This window comes from Pituophis catenifer, unplaced genomic scaffold (genome assembly GCF_029215685.1).
Source record: "Pituophis catenifer annectens isolate HBS135680 unplaced genomic scaffold, rPitCat1.0.hap2 SCAF_3, whole genome shotgun sequence".
Taxonomy (NCBI): domain Eukaryota; kingdom Metazoa; phylum Chordata; class Lepidosauria; order Squamata; family Colubridae; genus Pituophis; species Pituophis catenifer.
In genome coordinates this window covers 95,870,181-95,888,403 of record NW_027256883.1, presented here as the reverse complement: position 1 = coordinate 95,888,403, position 18,223 = coordinate 95,870,181, and the positions used below count along the sequence as shown (strand labels likewise).

Genomic DNA, 18,223 nt, shown 5'->3' with positions numbered 1-18,223 from the left:
TGCTCCCAAATATTGTAGCTTTTGTAAGCCAACAGGAGCACTTTGAATTCTTCTTGGAAATCTATTCACCAATATATTGCACCCACAAAACAGGTATCCTAATGCTGAATTGATCACCAGCCTAGAGAGAGAATAATGTGATCAGTTTTATATTCTGGTAAAGGGGATTGGCCATGCCCAGTGGTGGGATTCAGCCAGTTTGCACCACTTTGGGAGAATTGGTTATTAACTTTCTGAGAAGTTTGGTGAACTGGTTGTTGGAAGAAATCATTAGGGCAGAGAACAGTGTTTCTCAACCTTGGAAGCTTGAAGATGGGTGGACTTCAACTCCTAGTCCCCCAGCTGGGGGACCTTCAACTCTCCCAGCTGGCTGGGAGATTCTAGGAGTTGAAGTCCACCCATCTTCAAGCGACCAAGGTTGAGAAACACTGCTATAGAAAGTCATAATATCGTTAATTTATGGTTTCAAATTATGTCTGAGTTCAGCCATTAGAAATTTATCCTTAAGTCTGACAAAGCTCTTAGATAAGCCTATTAAGGATTGGTCTATTTCAATGGGTTTATCTTAAGCATTACTTCCTCAACTGTAAGTTGATCCATACAAATATTCTTGTCAGCTGAATTTAATCAGCAAAAAAGCTTTATTCAAAAAATTGACAAAACGAAAAGTGCTGTCTAGAAATAAATACGTTCGATTTCAGTTCTACTAACTAGACTGCCACTTTCATCGCATTTCAACTCTAGCGACAAAAGAGCTGTAGCATGACCCTCCGTTACAGGGTTCACAGCCCGACTGCCGTCCACCAGCTTGAACCTGACGCCGAGAAGGCCCCCTCCCCCCGCCCTTCCGCGTCAGGATCCGACGACAGAGGCGCCACAGCACACACAGCCCCCTCCGCCCCGCGGAGGCCGGGCGGAAGGAACTGGGCGGAGCCAGGGGATAGCAAACCGCTTGCGCAGTGGCCAGCGAGGGAGACCCGCCTTTTCGTTCCTCCCCTCGGCGGGGCCGGTGCCGGTTTACGTAACGCCTCTTCGGGCGAATTCCGGCTTGGTCCCGCCGCCTGACTTGGGACGGGTCGCCAGAGGCCCCGGCAGGTAAGGGCGACCTTGAGGGAGGCCGCTGCCGTCTCTCTCGGACAGCGCTGCATCGCATCCCTCCCCTTTCCCCCCCCCCGCCCCGCTGCCTGTCCGGCCTGCTGAGGCCTGTGGCGCTGTAAGGCGTGAACGGACTGGATAGGCAGGCCTATCCTGATTTGGCCTGGCGGCCTTGTCCGCCGAGTGATCGAGAGGCCCGGCTTGCTCGGCGCAGGGGCAGCGGGGCGCCCCCTCAGGGAAAGAATGCTAGCGTTCCCTGGGCCTGTCCGCCTCCGCCTGCCTCCCGCAGGAGGGACAGTAAAACGGGCTAGTCCGCGGCGCGGCTTGCCGCTCGGGTCGCGCCGCTTGGGATGGGAGGCTACTACGGCCTTCGTGAAAGATCTTTCGGCCAGCGGCCTTTTGCGAGATCGGTCCTGAAGGCAGGCAGTTACCGAAACAGCTTGGTTTCCCAAATAACCGGCGTGTTTCTTAACAATACCCCTGTGGTTTTGTTCAGATCCGTTTCTTCGTCCTTGGATGGTTCGGCACTGCGGTGCTGAACTGCAAGAGGGTGGAAAAGATCCAAAGACTTTGCTGTGAGAAGCGCTGCTTCTGAGTGGGCACCTTTCTTGGCTGCTGCAGGTTCGCACCTTGTTTGACTGCTGGAGGTTTTGCTGGCTTGGACTCTATGGGTTTGCTGAATAGTATGGTTGCACCGTGAGGCTCAATAAGTAGCGATTCAGTTTTGTTGGCTTTGATATTTACTGCATTTATTAACTATTTCTGTGCTAAATGTATTCAAGATGGTATAGGCATATAATTTAGGTATTACATAGTGCCAGATGAATGTAGGAACCAAACATTCTTAACTGTTTTTGTTCCAGGTATGTATTGCCAGTAATAGATAGGTGACCTTGGTTGATCTTGAAAAACTTCAGCTGTGTTAGACTGGTTACTATTTGGATGGGAGACCATTAGGAAATCTAAAGTGTAGGGTTTAAGCTGGGAAGTAAAAAAATAAATCCCCAAGGATGGTAATGACAAACTGCTCTTGTATAGTTGCTAGGGTAGATCACTACAGGAATATGAGGAAGCCTTGAATGTTACCTATTAAAGACTGTGGCCTATGCTAGTGTTGATGACATTGCTTTTCGCATAAAGATATTGCTGACTATCTGAACCAAGCCTAAAGAACATATTACTAGATTTCCTACTCACATCTGCCTATTCATCTGTGGCATATCAATATTTTGATGAGTTACTTGCTAAATTGCAGTTGAAATGCTCATAGTATTACTATACCTGTACTTGAAAGCAATTATTTGTCTGAAAGGTATTACAAATCTTAATATGATGGAAATGTATAATATAAATTCCTAATAAACCAAGTTTAAAGACTACTCTGAAAAAAAGCTTTTTCTTCAAACTTTCCAATTCCTGAATCTTGGGAGGTTAAAATAGTTTTGATGTTATCCTGGATTAAAAATAAGACAATGAAAGGTAGCATTTGATAAATATTTTAAATATTCAAAGGAGGAGTTTCAACTATTTAAAATGAATTACTCATCCAATTAAGAAATACTTGTGTGGATTGTGTACGTGGGTTGTAAAACACGGCATCTTCACCCACCCACCCCCATTGAACCAGGACATATATATGTTGCAATCTTAATTAACAGGTGCTTGTGTAATTTATTCTCAAATTGTATATCAGTAGTTAGTTTTCAGTCCTGAAGATTATTAAGCAAAGTAAAACTCCTTGGTTTCATGCAGACCTAGTCCCTGGAACTACAGTGTTTCTATTCCTTCATTATCAACATATAAACATTAGTCTGAATACATGATGAATGCTCATCAGAAAATCTGATCTGGGACTTGCATTGAAATGTACAGTTTGAGCTCCCTCTACCCCCCCTTAAAATTCATATTTAAAATATATAATATTCCATGAATCACTGTGATTCTCATAGAATAATGGATTTGCAGTTGCACTGCACGTTCTGCTTTTTTGTTATGGAAAAGTATTTCTCACAAGTGTCTTTCAGTGAGTTCTAACCATTGATTCTCTGCATCTTTAATAATGCTGCCAATATTTTAATGCCTATTTTTTTATTAGAGTCAAAGTTAATAGGTTCAACATTATTCACTTATCCAGTTCCTATTTTTGCTATGCCAGAGGGTAGCTCCCATAGTAACTACTGTTCATGTTCTTTCTGTTTGGTAGAATTGCTTTTGTCAGTCAATATTATAAATGGTGATTTACAATAGATGAAGGCAGAGGATTTTCATAATAACCCCAGTTTTATTGTATAACAATTTAGGTTGCTCTCAATTTGGTATAGTGGTTAAGGTGCTGAATTAGAAACTAGGCATTTTATGAGTTGTAGTCCTCCCTTATGCATAAAGATGGCTGGGTGACTTTGGGCCTGTCGTTTTCTCTCAGGCCAACACACCTTGCAGGTTTGTTGTTATAGGAGGCCAGGTGCTGACTTCAGATGTACAAAATAAAGGTGCAATATAAATAAGGATATTCTACTATCTCAAATAATTCAATGTTGGAAAATGTGTTTACATATTAGTTAGAAGAATGTAATTTTTAAAACTACAAAAACTCAAAAATAATGTGAAAAGTATAATATAGTTTATTTCTAAATTAATACATTTTAATATATTTTAGTTTGCGTATTGTATAAACCTGGTCACTCTTTATATGGTTTATGTTATAGCATAATATATGAGCTGAGTGATTGCTTGTTAGCAGTGATTGGTATTTTATGTGGGGAAAGGCTAGAGTGAGATAAATCACATTTGTGAATATTTCCATGGTATGAGTGAACTAGGAGAGCTAATGGGAGTTTGGCAACTGAGTTCAAAGGAGACTAACAATTTTTTTCCACTGTCAGTACAAATAGTTTTTGTTTAGTGACTTCCTTGGACAATGATCATTTGCAGTTATGATGATGATGAAAAGTAACTTTGCAGCCACTGCCTGCATTTATGACCTTCACAATATGCCTCTTTCTCTCGCTCTGTCACACTTTCACCATTTCAATCAGATAGTACATGTTGTCTTGTGCCTTGGGTTTTTTTTTTCTTCCCCTGCCTCCCCCCCTCTAGTGAAGAGATTGTTTAAGCAAGCTCTCTTCCAGAGCTGCTTTTCTCTCAAGTATTAAGAACAAGTTAACAAGTTGGGCTCTGTGACCTTAATTAGCTGATTAGCATTCTTACAGTTGCTATCTACAATTGATAAGCTCTAATCAGTTTCACACTACAGGTAGTCTTCATCTTATGACCACAATGAAGTCTGAAATTTTGGATGTAAATTGTTGCAGCTGTAAAATCAAGGCATTATGTGACCAGCTTCAATTTTACGACTATTTTTACAATGGCTCTAAAGCAAGACAACGTACTCATTAAGGAAATTGTGTGATTAAGCAAATCCAGTATCTATAGTAAGTGTTTTTTTGCCATTTTCTGGCAGAAAATAACAAAACATTTTGCAAATCACAATCATTTAATTGTGGGACATTACAACTGGTTATAAATGTGGGCAATTGCCAAAGTGTCTGAATTAGTTTGATGGGAGGGAAGGCAATAGTCATAACTTTGAGGACAGATTGTAAATAGTTTTTTTAAAAGTCCATAATTTTGAATGGTTCTTAAATAATTAGTTATAAGTCAAGGACTACCTGTAAAGGTTTTTGTTTTCTCCTAAACCTGCTTTAAAAGCATCAGCAGGGTCCTTTTGATATATATTCTCTATTGCGTCCCTGCTTACTCTCTTGTAATCCTTTCCTCTCCAATGGATGTAAATACAGATCTCAATTCTCTTCTTGCTGATTATGCCAGCATCAAGGGGAATATTTTAAAGGATGGGGGAGAAGGAGAAAAGAAGATATAAGATTTCCCCTTTTACCTGGCTTTCTCCTAAATCAAATTCCAGAAATCCTCCTGGCTGTTTGGGATTTATCTAACACTTTAAAATAAAGGAAAGCTGAAGTAAAACATGTTTCCACTCGTGAAATATTTTCAGCAAATGCAAACTTACTCTGGTGATGGGAGAAGTAATCAAAATAGCAAATCTCCAGCTCCTAACCAAGAATGAAGAATTTTCATATCAGCTAGTAGATATGTGACAAAGCTACTGTCTGAAAAAAAAAAAAAAAAAAGAAAAGCAAGAAAGGGAGAAAATAATCATTTAGAATTATAACCAAGGGAAAAAATAAAACAGCTATAGCTATGTCATCATAGTCTTAGAGGAAGGAAGTTGAAAAATTCTGAAAAGTCACTCTGTGTTCTCATTGTATTCCTGACCCATGAAAGAAGAATGGAAAGGGAAAGAAGAACATTGTAAGTGAATGTTAAGAGTTCCACAAAGTGTGTCATGGATATTTAGTTTTTGGATAAAGCTATTTAGAGAAAGCCCTGTTGGCAAGAAATAAGGTGTATTTTGTAAAGGAAAAATATATTTGTCTTAAGAATATTGAGGTTGTTTACAAAAACTTTAAACTTAATCCTGTGGTGGCTGAAGATGAAAACCCTGAAAAAAAGACTTCAGATAAAAACATTGCTCTAATGGGGCATGTAGATTGAAATAAATGAAGGAACAAATAATATTTTTGCAAGTATCCAGGGAGATATGGGTGATAGTTCTGAAACAAAAATTGCAGATTTTTCAGAGAGGTATTAAATTGTAATGATGGGGAAACACAGGGAGATAGACAATCTGACCTTCAGACCAGAGTAGATTCTAGAGCAGACAATAAAGTGAGCAGAATAAAAATGAGGATATTTAACATGAATTTGACAGAAACAAGTTTTACCATATTGACAATCTAATTATTGGATCGTAACTTAATAGATTTCAGGACTGTTGGAGGCATAATATATCTTGATTCCAGCAAAATATTTCATAAAGGATTATAGGATATTCTAATTAACATACTAGTCTAATTAGCATGAGTTAAGTGAATTCATAAATACTTCAGATTGTTTTCAGAGAGCCCATAATCACACTAATAATATGTATGGATGCCACAAGAGTCAATGTTAGTCCTTCCATTCTATTTATGACTTGAATGAAGAGGTGTCTGTGTATGACACAAAATTACATGTAATATGCTAGGTTTCCATTGCTAAGCAAGACAAGTGAGTTTTGCTCCATTTCATGACTTTTCTTGCTACAGTTAAGTGAATTACTGCAGCTGTTAAGTTAGTAACATGGTTGTTAAGTGAATTTGGCGTCCCCATTGTCTTTGCTTGTCAGATCACAAAAGGTGATCACATGACCCCAGAAAGAGCCTGGTGGCGCAGCAGACTAATAGCCTGTTATTATTCAGCTGCCTGCAATTACTGCTAGTTCGAATCTCCCCAGGCTCAAGGTTGACTCAGCCTTCCATCCTTTCTAAGGTAGGTAAAATGAGGACCCAGTTTGTGGGGGCAATAAGCTGACTTTGTATAAATATACAAAAGTATGAAGGCTATTGCTTAACGCATTGTAAGCCGCCCTGAGTCTCCGGAGAAGGGCGGCATATAAATCAAATTAAAAAAAATAATAATACAGGAACCATCATGAATATATGCCATTTGCCAAACATCTGAACTTTGGTCACATGACTGTGGAGATGCTGCAATAGTCATAAGTGAAAAATGATCATGTCACTTTTTTCAGTGTCACTGTAACTTCACTATAACAGTCACTAAATGAATGGTTGTAAGCCAGGGACTAATTTTGATAAACGTGTGAGAAAAAGAGCTTACAGTAATAGTTGCAAACTGCATGAGTCAACAGAGCGATGGAACTGTGAAAATGTACAGTTGCAACCTTAGTCTGTACAAATAGAAGTATGGTTATAAAATAATAAAAAGTAATAATTTTACTTTATTCTACACGGCTCAGATCCCATCCCATATGTTTCAGATAGGAGCTACCCATTCAGTTTGTTCATTCTGTATGCTGATGCCAGTACGTTTTTCATATGAGTGGAAGCAAGACCCTGATGTCCCATTACTATGAAATTGAAATTGTCTTCCTCTAGAGATTCAAGCACTGCCCTGTCCTATAGCAATTTGAAAACTAATTAATTAGAGGGTTTCCACAGCCTTTTAAATTATGAAAATCTAATCCAGTTGCTTATGTCAATGGCAATGTTAATAGATAGGTTATTGCTTTATGGATTTTATATCTCAGGTTTTGTTAATTGGACATTAGACTTATCCCCTTTTGAAATTTTCTTTTAAAAAGCAACCTCTTCTATTTAATTTTAAAATATTGTTGTAACGTAAGTCTAACCGTTATTCAATACATTGAAACTTATTTCAACAGACTATCTTTTAAATAACTGTTAAGAGTTTTGTTATTCACAAATTGGCAATATCATACAAAATTAGAAGAAAAAAATTAAGATAGTGTAGTATGAAGTATATAATGCCTAATATATTTTACAAAACTTTACATTTTTCTGTTCTTTTGTTACTATATCTTCTTTTTTTACTGTATGTAAAATGATTGCCTTATTATAACATGTATTATGGAAATATATTACTTGAAAGCATTTTTAAATGTCCAAATTCTATTTTGAAGGAATAGAGGACTGTTAATGCAAAATGTTTTTTTTCTTCCTCATATCCCACTTGTTCTTGGCATCCTTTAAATTATTCTGACATTTTCATTTCCTTTCATCTGGAGATTTTGAGGATGTATGGTGTAGGAGGACAGCACTGGGATGATTTTAAAAAATTACCTGCCAGGTGCCTCTGTTTAGTTCCAATGATGAAAAATGTCATTGTATATTACCCTGTATTACTAAAGAGTAATATAGTTCAGTGATCACTTAAAACACTGGTTCTCAACCTGTGGGTCGGGACCCCTTTGGGGGTCGAACAACCCTTTCACAAGGGTCACCTAAGACCATTGGAAAACACATATTTTCAATGGTCTTAGGAATAATTTTATGGTTGGGGGTCACCACAAGAGGAGGAACTGTATTAAAGGGTCGCGGCATTAGGAAGCTTGAGACCCACTGACTTAAAACATTAGAGAACGCTGAAATATTGACTCACTAGACCACAATACAAGGCAAGAGATTAAATTTCCATGACATTTGTGTAATGTATAATGATATCACCATGAAAGTTCTGTACATCATCATGATAACATCTTTTTATACTTAATGGAATATAAAAAGTCTAAAAATAGACATCCCTTTGCCCCAATTAATGTATTAAGAAGAAACTTCACTATACATTAAACTTTCTCTTGTCTGTAGGTAAGCTAAAGTCCTGTAAATGCTTAGTGAACACAAAATCATTAAATTTTGTAAGATACATGAATAGGGTCAGCTGGAAAGTTAACTGTCTTGGACTGGTATGCTCTGTTGTGAGAAAAATTGGTGCAGTTTAACTTAGTTTTATTAGATTCGGTGTCTACAAATCTTTGCTTCTAAGATAGGACTTTCATTTTTGGAAAGCTATTACAAACTGAAAGAATAGCACAATACAGTACTGTTTGGGGAATATTGAAACAGCTAATTTATGTTGCAAGTGCAGCAAAAGTGTATGTGGGTATCAAGCTTTTTGGAGTGCTCTTTTGCCCAGAGTACCTATTCACTTTAAAGAAAGGCTAGTAAGGCAGATTTAAATTAGTCTGCAATATATTATGGGTAGCGGACCTTTTAAATAAATCAGCACCAAGGAGCCTGTAGACTTTGATTCAGTTTGCTTCAACTCTTGATGTTATCTAGCCAGCTTATTGGTTCCTTTTGTGTTGGCAGAATCTGTGGAGTTCAGTTTGCCTTTTTTTGGTCATAAAATTCATTCTAGCTACCTTCCTTCAAGCTAGCCAGCTTTCATTTGCTTAACTAAATTGTGCTACCTAGCCATTTCTTTGGCTGGGAAGAATTGTAGCTGCTAAAATAAGCATTTTATCAATATTAATTATATGTTTCAAATGTTGCTAAATATACATTGATAGCAGAATATTAAATGATATAAGCAAGAAAATGATGTAAAGAAATAATGAAAAATGTATGGTCCAATAAAAGACTAGTGATTAAATTCAAGATTCTACAAGGCTTGAATGAGCAAGGCGGATTAGCACTTCCAAACTTTAAATTGTGTTATCATGCTAGCTACTTAAAATGAAATTCAAAATGGATTCTATCTCTTTATGATTTGGTTGTATTTGTGTGGAAAGGCCAGGTCTCTCAGTCTGCATAATATTTCTATAAGAGATTATGCAATAATAATGTATTGAATATCTGGGACAAATACAGAAAAAAAAATCAGATCTCTTCCCCTTATATGTTATTAAATGTTTATTTTATAATGTAGTAATCAAGAAATTTCAGTGGATCTCTCGACAATATTTCAAGGTTTATTTACCGTATTTTCCGGCGTATAAGACGACTTTTTAACCCAGGAAAATCATCTCAAAAGTCGGGGGTCGTCTTATACGCCGGGTACCCGAATCTGAGTTGCTGGCGCTGACCGATGACACTTTGGGAGCGCCGGCAACATTGAGGGGAAGCTGTACTCCGAATTAGTTCCAACCTACAAGAGGTGCCAGGCAGTGCGGGGCCCACGAGAAAGGAACGCGTCCCCACTCTACCCCGGAATTCGGATCACCTTCCTTCCTTTCCCAGCAGTCCACGGTGAAAGCGGCGCCGCGGTCGACCTGGGCCAGCGCCTTGCACACCTGGCTCTGCGTCTCCATTATGAGAAGCCCCATGCGACTTCGCATGTCTCCGCCCCAGTCGCGCAGCTCTCCCAATCCGCTCACCGGAGGAGCCATGAAGTGCTCGCACCGCCTTGCCAGATCTTCCTCGTCCTCCTTTCCCCACAGCTTTTCCCGTTGTAATTGCTGCTGCTGCTACCGCCGAGGCTGCTCCTTCATCTCCGCCCACTGCACCAGACCCAGCCCGGCCAGCACCGCCGTGGCTCCCGCAGTCCAAGCGGATCGGCGCCCGGGCTCGCAGGCGAAGGGTGGGAGTGCGCAGCGCACTTTCCTGGCTTGGCGCCGATCCGGACGGCTGCAGAAAGAACTGGGCACCGGCTGTCATGTCTTTTCTGCCGTGCCGGGTTCGGCACCTGGGCTCCTGGGGTTTAAGCCTTTGGGCCGGCCCGTGCTGCTCCAGGATGTTCGCTTCGGGCTCCTTGGAATTGCTGCTGGGCGCTTCTTCCCGTTGGGGCGATGGTGAGTGGACTGCGGGAGCCACGGCGGACTCCTTCCCCACGAGGTATTGCTCTGCATTTCACCACCTCTTCCAGGCTCGCAGCCACCCACCATCGCCCCAACGGGAAGAAGCGCCCAGCAGCAATTCCAAGGAGCCCGAAACGAACATCATGGAGCAGCACGGGCTGGCCCAGAGGCTTAAACCCCGGGAGCCCAGGTGCCGAACCCCGCACAGCAGAAAAGACATGACAGCCAGTGCCCAGTTCGTTCTGCAGCCGTCCGGATCAGCGTCCGGGCTCGCAGGCAAAGGGTGGGAGTGCGCAGCGCATTCTCCTGGCTTGCTTACCTTAGCTCAGTGGTTGGGGGGGTCAAACAACCCTTTCACAGGGGTTTTGATGGTGGTGCAATACAGAAAAACGAGCGCAGCCCTCGCCATCCGGAATGAATGGTGCTGTTGTGGCGGTGGGGGAGGGGGCGGCAGAAGCGGGAAGAAGTGGTGTTTGCGATGGCTGGAAGCTGTGGGAGTGAAGCACTACTTGAACTTGTGCGGCATGAGCATTCCGCCTTGGTATATTTGTGTCAGGAGTGGCGCAAGGCAGCCTTTGTTTCCTGCTGCCTGGGACTCAGAGTGGTAAATAGCGTCTGATCCGGAGAGCTGCTGGATTTTGCTCTCTAATCCGGCTGCCAAATCGGCCCCCTGCAAACTCTCGTCTCTCAAGGAGCGCTCCCTGAAGCGGGGCTGGAAACTTTGGTTGGACTGCTTGAGAGAGGAGAGCTTGCAGGGGGGCGATCTGGTGTCTGCAATGGAGAGCGGCATCCAGCTTTTTCTCTCCGCTATAAGAGCGCTGTAAGAGCGGCAGCCCTCATCTCCTAATGTTTGGGACTCGGAGCGGTAAATGGTGACTGGTCCGGGGAGCAGCTGGATTTTGCAGTCCCAAGCATTAGGAGATGAGGGCTGCCGCTCTTACAGCGCTCTTACAGCGGAGAGAAAAAGCCGGATGCCGCTCTCCGTTGCAGACACCAGATCGCCCCCCTGCAAGCTCTCCTCTCTCAAGCAGTCCAACCAAAGTTTCCAGCCCCGCTTCAGGGAGCGCTCCTTGAGAGACGAGAGTTTGCAGGGGGCCGATTTGGCAGCCGGATTAGAGAGCAAAATCCAGCAGCTCTCCGGATCAGATGCTATTTACCACTCTGAGTGCCAGGCAGCAGGAAACAAAGGCTGCCTTGCGCCACTCCTGACACAAATATACCAAGGCGGAATGCTCATGCCGCACAAGTTCAAGTAGTGCTTCGCTCCCACACTTCTTCCGGCCCTCAGTCTCTCAGGGAGATGCTTGACTTCCTCTCAGCCCCAAGACACTGGCTGGCCCATGAGATGAGAGAGAGAGAGAATGAGAGAGAAAGAGAGAATCAGAATGAGACAGAGAGAGAAAGAGACAAAGAATGAAAGAGAGAGAAAGACAGAATGAAAGAGAATGAGAGAAAGAGACAGAGAGAATCAGAGAGAGAGAGTGAGAGAGAGAGAATGAGAGACAGAGAAAGAGACAGAATCAAAGAGAACCAAAGAATCAGAGAGAGAATGAGAAGAGAGGGAGAGAAAATGAAAGAGAATCAGAATGAGAGAATCAGAATGAGAGGGAGAGAGTGGGGAGAGAGAGAAAGAGGGGGAGAGAGAGAAAGAGAAAGAGCGGGAGGGAGAAAGAGAAAGTGGGGGGGAGAGAAAGGGGGACAGAGAGAAAGAGAATGAGAGAGAGTGGGGGGAGAGAAAGAGAGTGGGAGAAAGAGAGAAAGGGGGGAGAAAGAGAATGAGAGAGAAAGAGTGGGAGAGAGAGAAAGAATGAGAAAGAGGGGAGAGAAAGGGAAAGAGTGGGGGAAAGAAAGAATGAGAAAGAGAGGGGGAGAGAGAAAGAGAATGAGAGAGGGGGGAGAGAGAAAGAGAGAATGAGAAAGAGTGGGAGAGAAAGAAAGAGAGGGAGAGAGAGAGAAAGCGAAAATGAGAGAGAGAGAAAGAGAGAATGAGAGAGAAAGAGTGGGAGACAGAGAGAGAGAGAGACAGAGAGGATGGAGAGTGCCTGAAGGACCCCATCCCGTACTGGGAGTCCAGGTGCTTCAGCAAGCGGGGCACTGGATTCGTATTAGTGGTCTGCGAAATTTAAAATTATGAAGTTGGTGGTCCCTGAGGTCCAAAAGGTTGGGGACCCCTGGCCTAAGACCATCGGAAAACACATATTTTTGATGGTTTTAGGAATAACTTTATCGTTGGGGGTCACCACAACATGAGGAACTGTATTAAAGGGTCGCGGCATTAGGAAGGTTGAGAACCACTGCCTTAGCTGCTTGCCTTGCTTCGCTTGCCTGAATCCATTCCATCAGCAAGCAACTCCCTGCCTGCAACCAAGCAGGCAGGGAGTTGTGGACTTCAACTCCCAGAATTCCTCAGCCAGCAAAACAAAGCTGGCTGAGGAATTGTGGGAGTTGAAGTCTACAAGTCTTAAAGTTGCCAAGGTTGGAGACCCCTGTTCTATTGGGTACGTAAGTTTTTTTCCCCTTTGGGATCTTTAAAAAAAAATAGTTAATTGGGTTTTTTTTTAGTTCTTTTTTAGACCTAGCCATTTAAAGTTTAGGAAGTTTTAAATTTAGCTTTCATATAAAAATAAAAATAAAATAAAATAAAATAATATTTGTGTAGCTTTCTGAGATTTAGTGTGTTTCTGTAGTGTTTCACTCTAACTACACAAACACACAAAATCTCACAAAGCTGTATGTGGAATTTTGTGTGTGTGAAGTGTGAAAGTTGGGTTTTTGGGCTTTTTGTGGCTGTGTGAAGTTCCTGCTTGTTGCAGGGGCCATTTTGGGTCTAGCACAGCTACTTTTACATTGTGGATGAGCCAGTTGTGTTGTGTTGTGTTGTGTTGTGTTGTGTGTGTGTAAAGCGTGAAAGTTGTTTTTTGGGGCTTTTTGGGGCTGTGTGAGGTTCCTGCTTGTTTCAGGGGCCATTTTGGGTCTAGCACAGCTGCTTTTACATTGTGGGTGAGCCAGTTGATGTTTTTTTAATTTTTATTTGGTGTGCGTTGGAAGAGGGGTAGTCTTATACGGCGAGTATAGCCCAAACCCTATATTTTAACAGGAAAAGTAGGGGGTCGTCTTATACGCCCAGTCGTCTTATACGCCGGAAAATACGGTATTAATATAGTGAAGATAAAATCCTTTGAAACTACTTGATAATGATTTAGTTTACCATACTGATTACAGAATCTTCAAATACCGTGTTTTCGCGAAAATAAGCCCTAGCATGATTTTTCAGGATGCTCATAGTATAAGCCCTACCCCCAAAATAAGCCCCAGTTAAGATAGCCAGTCAGATGGACACATTTAGTACTGTTTCCCCCCCAAAAAATAAGACCTAACGGAAAATAATCCCTAATGCATCTTTTGGAGCAAAAATTAATATAAGACCCAATTTTATTTTCCGGGAAACATGGTATGTAGCATGGTATTAAAGAAAATGGAGAAACAAAGGGAACAATGAGATATTTGATTGAATCTTGTGGTATATAACTTGAAACATTTGCTGGCCTTACTTATACCTGACTAGTGAAATGTGACTCAGAATCTGAATAAGTCACAGATTGTTTCATTCAGTGGATCTGAATCTGAATAATTATAGAGATGCCACCATAGGAATTTCAATGGGAGAACATTAGATTTGCTCTCACTGTCAGAGATCATTGGTATGTTTTATTGGTGTTATATGACCAATTTTGAATGACAAATTAGACAATCATTTTCAAAACATTGCTGCAAATGTAATGAGAAAGTCAGACAACTTTTTCCACTTGGTGGCAGTATTGTAAATCTCAACAATTGTGGAAAATGTCAGCAGACTGTCCTCCTGGTCAGTACTGGCCGTGAGCGGCACTGGCACCGGTAGGCAATGGGGTATGCGGCCGGCACAAAAACACGACGGCGGCGACAGGACTTCTGGCGGCTGCGCACCCCATTGCCTGCCAGTGTTGCTCATGGCCAGACCCAGCCAGGAGGATGGCCTGCTGATGAGCTTCAGGCCGATGCTGTCCTGACGTGTCCCGCCACGACCGCCGCAGCCTTGCTCGCCATTGGACTTGCCAGCTCCGATGGTTGCAGCTCCGTGTCCCCACCCCAGGTATGGCGAGCCCTGAATTGGGACTCAACAGCATGCTTTTCACTCCAGGCAGCCCGGACTTGAAAACGTATGGCTGGGGTGGAGGAGCGGTCCTTCTTAACAAGCTCCAAACTGAGTTGCAAGTCTGGGTTCCCTGCACGAGACCTGGAAATCGGTACTCCGGTGCACTCATCTCTGTTTCCCTCTATGACTGGCTTTGGAAAAAGCCTGCCCTCACAATCGTATGTCTGCAGCCAGAGCTGGGCTTGCAGCTCTTGTGCGGGGAACTCAGGCTTGCAGCAACAGTTTTGAGCTTGTTAAGATGGACTGCTCCTCCACCCAGCCATGTGTTTTCCAGTCCAGGCTGCTTGGAATGAAAAGCATGCAATATGTTGCCGCTCCCGGGATTCCCTGCACGAGCGCTGGAAGAAAATTGGGCAAGGTCCCAATGCCTGACCCGGTGAGCTGGAAGAGAGATTCACTGTCGTACTGGTGAGTACGTATGGACCAAGTAGGCTTTTTGTTCCCCCCACCTCCCCATCCCGATCCAACGTGGTGCGGAAAATGGGGCGTTTCCATTGGTCCTTCTCTTTTCCCCCCCCCAGCCTCCTTTTGCCAGTATTCGGCAGGCAGGCAATACTCTTTAGATGGGCTTTTATTTTGTCAGCCCAAGGGCGTGGGGGGGGGGGAGAAGGTAGGAAATCGCTCTTTCTGCACCTCACCTGCTGCAGAGGTGGTTCAGGAATGGGTTAACAGAGTCCAATCTGCCTGGAAACTGAGTCATGATTTTTAGGCCACGCCTCCCTGTGTCTACTTCCTGTCCCAGTTTTCGACTCAGTCCGTCTGAGAGAGACATCTTTGGCAGTTGCTCTTCGTTCACCAATTCCTGAATCAACTTACAGGTTTATTTTTTCTCTAAAATTCATATTTCTTTCTAGGTTGTAGGCTGGCCACATCAGTCTAGGCTGATAAAGCCGCGTTCACCTATCCATGGGGGAGCTCCTGGGGCTCAGGCCTTCAGGCCTTGTCATATCTTATCCAAGATAGAAGCCCCCCCCATGCCCCCACCCCCCAGCCTCCTCCAATGCAGCCGCTACCACCACCGCAGCCGCTACCACCACCGTAACGCTACCACTACCTCTGGTTTTTGCCCCTTTAAACAAAGGAAAAAAAGTGGGGCGACAGGCTCAGCTGCGCGGTGGTATTCCAATCACCGCTGCGCTAGCCATCAGCTGAGAAGCGGCTCGCCTTTTAGCGGCTGCCGTCTTACCGCAGCATTATCTAGTGAATCATTGCTGGCCGGATTCTCTCAGCTGAGAGGTGCTCCGCCGCCGCCACCCTTCCTGCTGCCACCACCACCACCAACATTGTTTTTTAGGCAATTCGAGGCTAGCTGATGCCCTGAGGAGCATTTCTCCTCAAAGCTTTGGAGGCCATTTTATTAGTGTAGCACGCCACGAGGCATGCTCGGAGGGCGGTGGCCATTTTGTTTCTCATATTTGCAGCCACCATTTTGTAGCTGCTCCCTGAGGCAGGTCTGAGGCTGGGCAGCCAAATTTTTGAACTGAGATTGAGTAGTTCAAACTTAAAACGTCTCTGCAAGTCATCTGCAGTTCCTCCTTCCAGCATTTCAACAAACAGTTCCTGTTGGGAGCAACATCAACCTTGGCTGCAGTTTGGCAAGTATTGCCACCAGAGGGGTCCCTAGCCTAAGAAAGAGGGGGCAAGGTGCAGGCAGCACGCAGGCTCGCCCTGTGTAAGTCGCCCTTTAAAAGGCCTCTGGTCAACCTACGCCTCTAATTTCATCCAGGAGCCTTAAATTCTGCAACCATGGCAAACAAGTCCTGAGATCACGGGGAGACCTCCATTCATAAGAAAGCTTCATGCAAATCCATGCATGGCAGCAAGGTCTCACAATTGTCCAGCGCTGAATTAAAAGATATGGAGTGTAGACAAAAGGCTCTAGGAAAACAACCCTTTCACAGGAGTCGCCTAAGACCATCGGAAAACACATATTTTCAATGGTTTTAGGAATAATTTTATGGTTGGGGGTCACCACAACATGAGGAACTGTATTAAAGGGTTGCGACATTAGAAAGATTGAGAACCACTGCCTTAGAGGTTCCTCCCCAGACACTAATTCTATGCTGCCCTCTGAAGGGGAGTGAGAATGGTGAGAGGGCTCAGTTTAACTGGTCTGAGATGAGGAATGGGCCTGTTTGCTAAGGTAGTCAGATACCAGGGAAGTGGATCTGTGACTACGAATGCCCGCAGCAATGCCTGTTGAAATGGCCCTGGAAATTAGCAACTGGAGGTTCTCTGGCAATCAGACAGTTGGGCCTCAGTAGGCTCTGCAGGTCTGTCAGGCCCTGGATTCCAGTCGCTAGAAGAACATGCAAAGGGATGGCTCCTCCTGGACAGGTCCATGGAGTGAGCAGGCTCCTGTAATTCTGAAGGCGCAGGACTTGGAGAAAGACCCCCAGTAACTGCCTGCATGGGAGCCTGTGGTGAGGGCTGGTGAGACCCCTGTGGCGAGGAATAAGATATAGGCTGGTTACTGGGCTTGGGAGCATTCTCCAATTGATTTTGCCTCTTTTCCACAAGGGAAAACTGTTCTCCATCAAAGAGGAAAAACGTCAGTCAGAGTAGGATACGTCCAGTCCAGCCAATGACCGAGTCCCTTTTTCAAGCTAAGGCTCCGCCCTTCGAGGCTGCCCCAGTTCTTCATCTCGGTCTTCGCCTGACAGGACGTGTCCTCCTCTGAAAGACTTTTTCCTCACATTCCAATTAGCCTCCTATCGCTGTTCCGATCTTCCTTCCCATCCGGCAAGTGTTTTTTTCTCGTTTCTGCAGGCTTCGTGCCTAGCAGCAGGGCAAGTTTCGTTAAAATCCTTTGCTGCGTGTAAAAGGCCTTTGCTTAGCAGCGATTACTGGCGCTAGCGGCTGCACGCCGGTTCCCCCGAGTCGCGTTTCAAGCCGGACGGCTAGTGACTGAAGAGCGCCTTTTTTCCCCAGCTGATCGGCGCAACGGGGGTGATCGGAGAGATAAGGCTGAAGCGGACGCTCGCCTTACACTGCTAGGTCGCTCATAGCTGGAGAGCTTGCGACGTGTGTGATTAATCTCCTGAGCTTGAATTGCCGCGGTTTGAACGCAAGCCGTTTTTTCTCTGTGGGCGCCATTTCGGAGGCTCTAATTAATTCAAAATGGCGGCTGCCATGCAGAGCTCCGACGGGCCTTCTTCCTCCTCCACCCGAAGGCGCCATCCTAGCGACCCCCTCGAGGGATCTTCAACCTCGCTTCCTCCGCCCAATAAAAAATCCCGTTCTAAACGGGATAGTTCCCAAACCTCAAAAGCTGGAACTTCACGTGAGGAGCAGCGTCGACATAAGGCCATGGAAAAGGCATTTTTGAAGGCACAGTCACATGCCTTACATTCTGAGCGGCCTTCCTCCCAGCCACCGTCGGTGTCACGCTTGCCTTGTTCGTTGAGGGACCTCTCCCCTGACGTTATGGGTGATCCTCAGGCGGTTTCTCCTTCGGAGCCCCAGAGATTATTTCAGACCCTTCCGGATTCTGGCCAGCCTTCAGTCTTGCCTCCTGTCCCTCCTCCTCCACCTCCAATTCCGACTACTCCGATGACTGACTCCTTGGAGGCCTTTATTTCTAGGGCTATTCGACAGACTATTGCTGAATACCTTAACCAGGCTCCGGCCTCTACCGCCTTAAGGGCCTCCCCTCAACCCCTTTCTGAGGCCCGGGAAAGTTCTTTGCTGGATCAGGAGCACTCTGCTCCCCAGGTTAACTTCGATCAAGCCTCGGTGTCAGAGGGTGACGATTA

At 44.3% G+C, this 18,223-nt stretch overlaps 1 protein-coding gene across 2 annotated transcripts in view; it reads left to right on the top strand.

Annotated features, from left to right (window-relative positions):
* The first annotated feature begins 1,020 nt into the window (after positions 1 to 1,020).
* The window catches only part of KIAA0232 (KIAA0232 ortholog), a 106,910-nt gene continuing 89,707 nt past the window's right edge, over positions 1,021 to 18,223 (top strand). Inside the window, exons 1-2 of one of the 2 annotated variants that reach the window (XM_070940803.1) lie at positions 1,021 to 1,095; positions 1,592 to 1,716. The gene's annotated coding sequence lies outside the window, so the exon portion shown is untranslated. The remainder of the gene's footprint in view (positions 1,096 to 1,591; positions 1,717 to 18,223) is intronic. The other variant, XM_070940804.1, reaches the window with a different exon arrangement.